The following is a 9,846-nucleotide window of genomic DNA, read 5'->3' on the forward strand; positions in this document are numbered from 1 at the left end:
TCATCATCAGAGCCACCTATGATGTTCTTCCCACACCAAAGAACATAAACCAGTGGACTGAAGAAGATCCATTATTTCCACTCTGTTAAACCCCAGCAACTTTCACTGTTTAGTCTTTCCCAGCCTTACACCTGGAGGCACAATCAGGTCCTGGGACAACTGGCGATTATCCTGGAAGGAAGGAGAACCACCACCAATGCCCTTCCTCCTCCAAAGCATGGATTCTCAAAATCCACTGCCTTCACTGCCTCACAAGTCCTAAAAAGTGAAGCCAAAGTGTCTTGATCGCCCCCAGGTGGTTGGTCCCAGTATAGGTCATAAACCCCGCCCTCCCCATGAAGTCTAATGGACGCGATGGAAACTAAACAAATTACACTTCAAATACATTTTTTCCAAATATATTTTGTCATTTTAAGTAGTATGTATCATGTTGATGTTTAAGTGTTCATTTTTTTAAATAAGTAGAGCAGAATCAGGTCCCAAATCAGTGCAAGATGTCGGCGCTATATTAGGACTTTGGCGGCTTCACTTTTCACCAATGAAAGAGAGTGAAGGGGCGTTGTCCATCTTTTTTTACAGTCTATGGAAGGCAACAACAAAAATTTCTTTTGACCCTGCTGGACGCTGCCCAGGACTGGAAAATGAAAGTTGACCTAGACTAGAAGCTCAGTTAATCACAACTAACCTCAGGCCGGACCTGATCCTGTGGTCAACCTCACAAAAGTCCTTGTTCATTGTGGAGTTAACTGTGCCATGGGAGGCTACAGTTAGTGAAGTGAATGAACGAGGCTGAAGTACTCAGACCTAGCAGCTGAAGCAGGACAACGGGGCTGCAAAACCAGTTGCTCCCAGTAGAGGTTGGTTGCAGAGGTTTTGTAGCCACAGGGAACCGAAGGGATTCAGTCAGAGGACAGGCCTTCCGACAAGCTGTTAGGTCACTGTCAGAGACTGATGAGCAAAGCAGAAACCGGCTGTGGATAAATCGGAAGGATCATGTGGATCATACAAAATGACCAAGAGAGGTAAAAGTAGAGGGGAGCGCACCTGGGACACCAGTGTTGCTTTTGAGCCCTTTGGAGGTGTCGTGGGCCTACAGAACACATCAAGGAATGAGGGTTCTGACCTGATGACCCTAATGAAGTGATTACCCCTAATGAAGTGATTACCCCTAATGAAGTGATTACCCCTAATGAAGTGATTACTCAAGGTGTTATGAAAGTGCAGATTTTTCAAAAGCATTGTACTATCAAGTTCTAAACGCTCAACACTGGTTTGAGTTTGGATTGAGTTGAACAACAGTTAGATCATCAGTTGTATGATATCGCTTAAACTGATAAATGGCTCCATCTGGTGTGTTTTTGAGGAACAGCATCATCACTGTGAGCTCATCAGGAAACACTATTATACTGATGATATGTGTGACCAATCAGGATGTGCGTCCAACACTATATTTACATGAGTTAGGGCTTGAGCTTTACACTTTGAAGTACGGTTTTGAATACATTTTTACAAGGAAATACTAATTCTGTCTTTTCTAATTTATATTTATCTAAGTTATATGCTGATTATTAGTTATTATTTGTGGCATTTACTAGCTATTTCTGAGTGAAATTAGTTTCAAAGAAAGTTTCGGCAAAGACAGCATTAATCAACATGAATCTGATTATCAAGATGATAATGACAAGATGACATCTGATTATCAAAATACTAAAGTGTGTTTTAACATTCCTTAAAGAAAAATGCAGTGAATGACTAAATTACACTTACTAATGACAGAAACACTGAAGCTCTTTATGATTCTGCTGTTGATCTGTAGTTTATAGAGTACAGAGTCTGTGTTTCTGGTGTTTGGGATGGTCAGAGATCCAGTCTGAGAATGTAAAAATGTGGTTTTATACAGTGTTTTATTTTTATTTTTTTTTACTAATGTGACATAAAAGTATAATTTATTTGAAAACAAAAAAAGAAAAACTTTAACAAGCTAAACTATTAAATGGCAGTGTTATATGATCATTGTGTATTTATTGCATTTCTCCCTCAGTTGCTCAACATGTTTGTGTGATTAAAAGCATGACAGGAAGAAGCTCTTCACCTACAAACTAAACACACCAGCTCTAAATGGCCATTTTCTCACCTATAGATGTTTGTCCACTAACAGATCAAAGCACATTTCTGAAGAAACCCGACCGCAGCAGTTTCAGTTTGACTCAGAAGATGAACGTCAGTAAAACTGTGAGATCAGACATGCTTTTAACTCTACCTATATATACTAACATTGACAACTGAATAAATAAAATCCCTAGACTTAGTCTTTATTTTACCATGAAAAGTAGTTCATCCAATATTGAGACAATATTCTTCTATTTTTACATATTTAAGACCCACTAAACATTGGACGTCGGATAGACGTGCAGATCATGTCTTTATTGGGTCCGTTGGTCCATGACCAATTCTGGACATCTATTCGACGTCCAAACTAGGTCCACTATTTGGACATCCAACCATGACCCAACTTGGACGTCATTTTGACGTTCAACATTGGACCTTTGAACAGGGTAATTTTTTTCGACGTCCAAACTAGGTCCAGTATTTGGACGTCCAACCATGACCCAACTTGAACGTTATATTGACGTTCAACATTGGACCTTTGAACTGGGTATTTTTTTTTTTTTTTTGGACGTCATTTGGACGTCTATGACAGGAGCAGGAAATTTACATGATTATTTTTTTTAACGCAATAAACGCCATTTAAAAAAAAAAAAAGTTTGTCATGTCATTTTGCTGTGTACTGAACCTATTCGATCCATCCACGTTTCATGCCAAATCTCTATTTCCTTGTTTAAAATGCGCCGAACTTATTTTTAGCCTAAACGCGATATATCCTCTGGACTAATCAGAATTATCTCACTCTCTCTCGCTCTCTCACCCTCAAATCACTCGCGCGTATCGAGCCAGACGCTCAATTCGCCTCATTCGCTCGTCCGCGCCGCGCTAATAGCCCCATTCGCGCATTATCAACATGATTAATACATATTCGAATAGGCGATTGTAGCTCAAACAGTAGTGCATTGGCGTTTGTAACGCAAAGATCAGGAGTTCGATTCCCAGGGAGAGCAAGAATAAGGTGTGTGTGTGTGTGTGTGTGTGTGTGTGTGTGTGTGTGGAGAAGCCGTTTTTTTTTTTTTTTTTTTTTTTTGAGCGTGTTTTGATTGAGCGCACTGAGCGCGATTATTGTTTGGAAAAGACGCACAGTATCTAATAAAACACACGATCCACAGCAAGCCAACCCCGTCTCCTTCCTTCTTCCCACAAACGAACTTTGGACGGACGTCAACATTTGACGTGCGGAAGACGTCGGAAAAAGACGTCATCTGGCGTCACAGTCTGCACCTTCAAGGGGAGCAAAATTGGACGTGCAAAAACGACGTAGAAAATACGTAGTTTCGACCTGTCTATGCGCAGTGGGCAAGTAATTGTGTGTAATTTGAATTTAAAACAATTATTCAATTAAAGTTGGAATAACTCGACGAGGAGCTGCTCATAATGAGTAACAGTGAATAACATTAATGAGATTCACTCTGAGATTAAAATCTGTTTTAATGTACTGTAAATGTAAATTGGGCATAGGAGCATAGTTTAAATAGTTTAAGTGTGTATCTGTGTGTGAGAGTGTGTTTGTGTGTCTTTGTGTGTGTGTGTGTGTGTGTGTGTGTGTGTGTGTGTGTGTGTGTACATTAGTAGGGTCAGACTCTGTCGAGGGAGGTCTTGCTCACATTACTTCTGTTGTGTTTGTTGAGATCAGTTGTGCTAGTGTTATTACATCAGAAAATGTTTCACATGTTTGTTTTGTTCTGTTTGTGTTTCTGCCGTCTGATCGGTAAGTTATCATTTCTGTAATTTAGTCACATCTCAGAGTAATAAACTCATGCGGCGGATCAAATTAGATTATTTTCATCTTCTGTGATCAAATCTCTCTTGATGTTTTAGGTATTTTAGTTTCAATGATTACAAATGCAAATCCTCCCATGAAATGTCTTACTTTTAATTACAGAAGAAATACTTATGCAGTAATCATAAACAACTACAAAAGTCATGGAAATTCAGTAATAAAATGTGTGCTGAATATTATATCCAGATTATTTAAACTGGTACTTTCAAGCTGTAATTAATTTATTGTATTTATATATATATTTTTTTTACCATGACAATTTTAAAACACATTTAAAAACACATTAAAGATCAAATCATTGATTCACTCACGACTGTTTGTTCGTAGTGTGACTTTTCATTTAGTTTGTAGTCTCTGCTGATGTTAAAGGTTACAAACTAATCTCAGACTTTCTAAACCAACATGAGCATTAATCTGAAAACCTGTTCATGTTCATCAGGAGTGTTTGCTGCCGAAACAAATGAAGTACAGTCAGTGTCAGTGATGGAGGGAGATTCTGTCATGCTGAACACTGATGATACTAAAATACATGAAGAATACAATAACATAGCGTGGAAATATGGAGCTAAAAAGTATTTTATAGCTGAAATCAGTAGAAAAAATGGGATCTTAACATATAACGGCACTGATGGGAGATTCAGAGACAGACTGAAGCTGGACGATCAAACTGGATCTCTGACCATCACAAACACCACAACTGAACATACTGGAGTTTATCAACTAGAGATAATTGGAGCGACACTGACATCAAAAACATTCAGTGTTTCTGTCTATGGTGAGTTGTGCGGGAAATTTTACATTTAGATGTGTTCTTTTTACTTTTAGATGTGTTCTTTTTACTTTTAGATGTGTTTTTACTTTTAGATGTGTTCTTTTTACTTTTAGATGTGTTTTTACTTTTAGATGTGTTCTTTTTACTTTTAGATGTGTTTTTACTTTTAGAAGTGTACAACTTGTATTAACATCTTTCATTTTATTTGTACTCATAAGCATTTGAAGAAATATATTCATATAAGCTGAAGCACGTTATTAAAATATATTTAATCAAGTGTTCTAGAAGGCATAAGTTAAGACAAGCTTGCAGGGACAAATGTTCTAAGTAACGAAGAGACTATATGCACTTAAGTGACCCTTTGTACTTCGAGTGTCCTTTTGAGCTTCCAAGGGTAAAGTATGTGCGTAGCCTTTGAGCTTCCAAGTGTGAAGTATGTGCGTAGCTTTTGAGCTCCTAAGTGTAAAAATATGTGCGTAGCTTAAGATCAAAGGTAGAGATAAGCAAAATGTGTGAAGAACTGCAGCTAAAAACAGGAACTTGTATCTAGCCACGATATTGTTTTCTGTCTAAGATATAACATACGGTAGACAAAGATTTTGAAGAAGACATATATTACCTTATAAGGAATTGACCCTTTGACACAGATGAAGCCTAATGCAGGATGTGATTTTAGAGGTATATAACGTGGGCAAGGGGATTAGCCCTTCGCCTTCTCATACCAGATGCGTTCTGTATGTGAATGTCAATTAGCTTGCAAGAAATAAACCTTTTTGATACTTTGACTTTTCAAAGGTCTCGACTTGTCTTCTTCCTCCTCTTGAATAGAATTATTTCCACAACAGAGTCGAGATGTAATTCCTCCTGCACTTCTTGTTTTATTAGCTATTTACATATTAAAATGTTTAAGAGAGATGACACAATCACTGCTCATCAACACAATGAATCAAAAATAACACTGTAGATTTATCCATATTTATGTTTATTTATCTCATCTTTCTCAGCTCGTCTGCCTGTTCCTGTCATCAGCAGAAACTGTTCTTCATCATCATCATCACACCAGAATTGTTCATTGGTGTGTTCAGTGTTGAATGTGTGTGATGCGACTCTCTCCTGGTACGCAGGAATCAGTGTATTGTCCAGCATCAGTGTGTGTGATCTCAGCATCAGTCTCTCTCTACCTCTGGAGGTGGAATATCAGGATAAAAACACCTACAGCTGTGTGCTGAACAATCCCATCAGCAACCAGACCACACATCTGGACATCAACACACTCTGTCACACATGTGCAGGTACCACAGCACTGATGATAGATGTGTGTGTTTACAGATTCACTCACACTAATGACTCTCTCCTTCAGTTCCTCCAGTCTCAGTGTCTCTGATAGTGTTGATCTCTGCTGGATCTCTGATGATTGTTGCTGGATTTTGGATCTTCTGGATCTGCAGGAAACACAGACAAACTGATCCAAAAAGCAAGTGTTTCCTGCTGCTTTTAACACGCATTATAACAAATAACAATAATAACGATTATAATTAAAGTAGACTCTTACAGCCCTAAAAACACGTTGTAAAAATTTTTTTGAGTTTTGTAGTTTTTATTTCTTCCTGTTGTTCAAACAGTTCAGATTTGTGAAGATGAGAAAACTTCAGTTGTTATGTTACTTCATCCATCGTTCTATGAAAGAAACACACAAACATCGGTAAGATCATTTTTACATTTTAAAGCAACTGAGAAACACTAAATGATTGGAGGATATTTTAATATTTTAATAAATAAATACAATTTTCTAAAAGTGTTAATAAAAATATGAATAAAATACAACTGTATAATTGTGCAAAAGAAAGAACAATAAAAAAACACATTAACTTTTAAAGGGAGGAAGAAACTCAAACTCTTCTGTATTCAGACACAAATTCATTCATGAAACTCATCTCACCCTTGTATTGTTATTTATACATTTACAAAATAGTTAATTTTCTCATTCAGCTTGTGTTATGGTTATGATTTAACACAGTTAGCCCTGCGCTGCGTTTCCCAAAAACATTTTAAGAGTAAGTTTATCATAGAGAACATTGGTGGCAATTGTTCTACAATCAAAAGACTTACGATGCTTTTGGGAAACACAGACCTGTGCAGTTCATGCTAATATTATTTATTTATTTATTTATTTTTTTATTTTTTTATTTATTTATTTATTTGACATTGACATAGCCTGATTATTTTATTTGTATTTTTTCATTTAAAATATCTTATTATATCTTGTTGTGATGTGTTTTACAGAGAGCTGAAGAGGAGAGTATTGTGGAGTATGTGTCTGTCAGCATGAGAAGATGATTCATTTTCAGCAGGATTGAGTCTTTCCCTCTAGTTTTCCTTTGAGAATAATCAGAAAATCCCAGCGGACAAACAGCCGGATCATTCGGGTTTGAAGTGAGATATTCAGAGATGAAATGTGCTCCTAAAACTTCAGGACACTTTGCATTGCAACACAAGGACTTATTATGTAAATTGTATGGCCCATTTATTACATGAAATCACACAGTAATTACACAGTGATACCATGGTCATTGAACCAGGTTTTGGTTCTTTTGGCAGTGTGGGCCGGTGCAAATCCTGCTGGAAAATGAAGTCAGCATCTCCATAAATCTTGTCTGCTGAAGGAAGCATGAAGTGCTCTGGAAATGTCCTGGTGGACGGCTGCGTTGAGTGGACAGCACAGTGGACCAACACCAGCCGATGACATGGCTCCCCAAACCAACACAGACTGTGGAAACTTCACACTGGACTTCAAGCATCTTGGATTGTGTGCCTCTCCATTCTTCCTCCAGACTCTGGGACCTTGGTTTCCAAATGAGATGCAAAATTTGCTCTCATCAGAAAAGAGGACTTTGGTCCACTGTGCTTTATTAAATCTAGAGTCAACGCAGCCGTCTACCAGGACATGTTCAGAGCACTTCATGCTTCCTTCATTTTCCAGCAGGATTTGCACCGGCCCACACTGCCAAAAGAATCAATGACCATGGGATTACTGTGTAATTACCGTGTGATTTCATGTAATATTCTAATTTTCTGGGATTTTGATTTCGTGGGTTTCATAAGCTGTAAGCCATAATCATCAAAATTATAACAAATAAAGGCTTGAAATATCTCACTTTGCATGTAATGAGTCTATATATTAGTTTCACCTGTTAAGTTGAATTCTTGAAATAAATCAACTTTTTGATGATATTCTAATTTTATGACCAGCACCTGTACTCAAGAAGTGAAAGAGAGCCCTGGAAACCTTAAAAGGTGATCTGAAATCAAACTGTGATATTTCTGTGAAATATTGATATTCAAGAGAATCCACATATTCATGACCTTATACTCATGCTTTGATATGCTTGTGTTACTGTAGTTTCAATAGTTATTTCCAGCAAGAGGAGCCAAAGCTTCATATATAGCACACTATTTTATAAAGATTATATCCTGTTTTTCTGTCAGTCTCATTTTAAGAATAAATTCAATGTCTGACTCGCTGTTGTATTATTTATGGCATCATGCAGATGATCAGTGTTATAGCAGCGCTGTTATCCAAGGCAAAACACATGAACTACACATTTTGTCATTTAATTTAGTTATTTACGGCTCTGATCTGTGCTGTGACAGATGGGTTTGGTTCACGTAATAAATCCACCAAAATTCAATAAAAACATTATTTTTAACAACTTGAGCCATTTTTTTTCACTTGCAGTTCTTAGTCTACCGTTTAGTCTTTGGTGTGTGTAGCGTGACTCCAGCAGTGAATGTCACGTCCAGCAGTGAATGTCACGTGACTGATCACACTTTATTAAACCTCCGCATAAGACAAGGCCTACACTAGAGCATAACCAGGAATTAACCTTTCAAAAATCAGATCCACCACAACTTAAGTAGGCTATATTAAATAAAAAGCTTTTCAAATTACAGTTGATAAGACACTCATATTGCTAAGGACTGAGAGAACAACCTTTAGTATGTGAAAGTGTTTATATATATATATATTAGGGCTGTCAATCGGTTAAAATTTTTAATCGCGATTAATCGCATGATTGTCATGAGTTAACTCGCGATTAATCGCATTTAATCGCACATTTTTTTATTTGTTCTAAATGTACCTTAAATTAATACTTTTCAAGTTTGTAATACTCTAATCAACGTGAGCATGGATAAATATAGATGCTTTATGCAAATGTATGTTTATTATTGAAACCATAGTCAATATAGAGCATAAGGACGAGACATGTTTCAAAGGTCATAGATGTTTTTTTCAAAGAACTTGTTCATGTCTATTAGACACATGTAGAAAGAACAAAGAAATACCAGGTTCCCATTACTTCTCTTTCTTTGCACTGAGCAATTTACTAACACAAACATGTTTAGATTTTTGCATGACAGGGCAGCTCTTCTGAAAATGCTAAATTTAAATGTATTATTTATTATTACATTGTAGTTTGTCTCTCTCTGTGCCCATTTTGATGAAGCTAAATTCTCAATAAAACTGTTTTCATTGGTATATTTTACTGTTTCTGTTGTCAAACAACGGAATGAATTTGAAATGGTGACTGAAACGCGACCCATTAAAACATAACCAGCTCTCCCTTCCAAGATGTTAAGTTAATCTGCACAAAAATTCTGATAATCGAGCCGTCGTCTGGTGAAATCAAATACACATAAGATAAAGACAATATCCGTGCTCTGATTTCGGCTATACTTGTAAAATTAGAGAAGCAACATAATATCTGTGCTTAACTGAATTAAAGCGCTGCTCCTCCGCGCGAGACGCAGAGAGAGAGAGAGAGAGAGAGAGAGAGAGAGAGAGCGAGAGAGAGAGAGAGAGCGAGCGAGCGAGAGAGAGGTGTGCGCGCGTGCTGAGAGAGCAGTACCGGCGGTTCCGGTAACGATAGATTCTCAGAAACTAAATAAGGTTTGGGCGCTTTGTTGAAGGGAAAAAATCGCTAAAGGGGTCTGCAATGTCGCTAAGTTGGCAACACTGTGTATCTCCATTTCTCCAACTAGGGGTTGGGCCACGGGTCAAACAGAAAATACGCGCTGCGTTAATCGCGCGTTAAAAAAATTAGTGCCGTTAATATGATTTTGCGTT

Source organism: Rutilus rutilus (genome assembly GCF_951802725.1).
Source record: "Rutilus rutilus genome assembly, chromosome: 8".
In the NCBI taxonomy this organism is placed as follows: Eukaryota; Metazoa; Chordata; class Actinopteri; order Cypriniformes; family Leuciscidae; genus Rutilus; species Rutilus rutilus.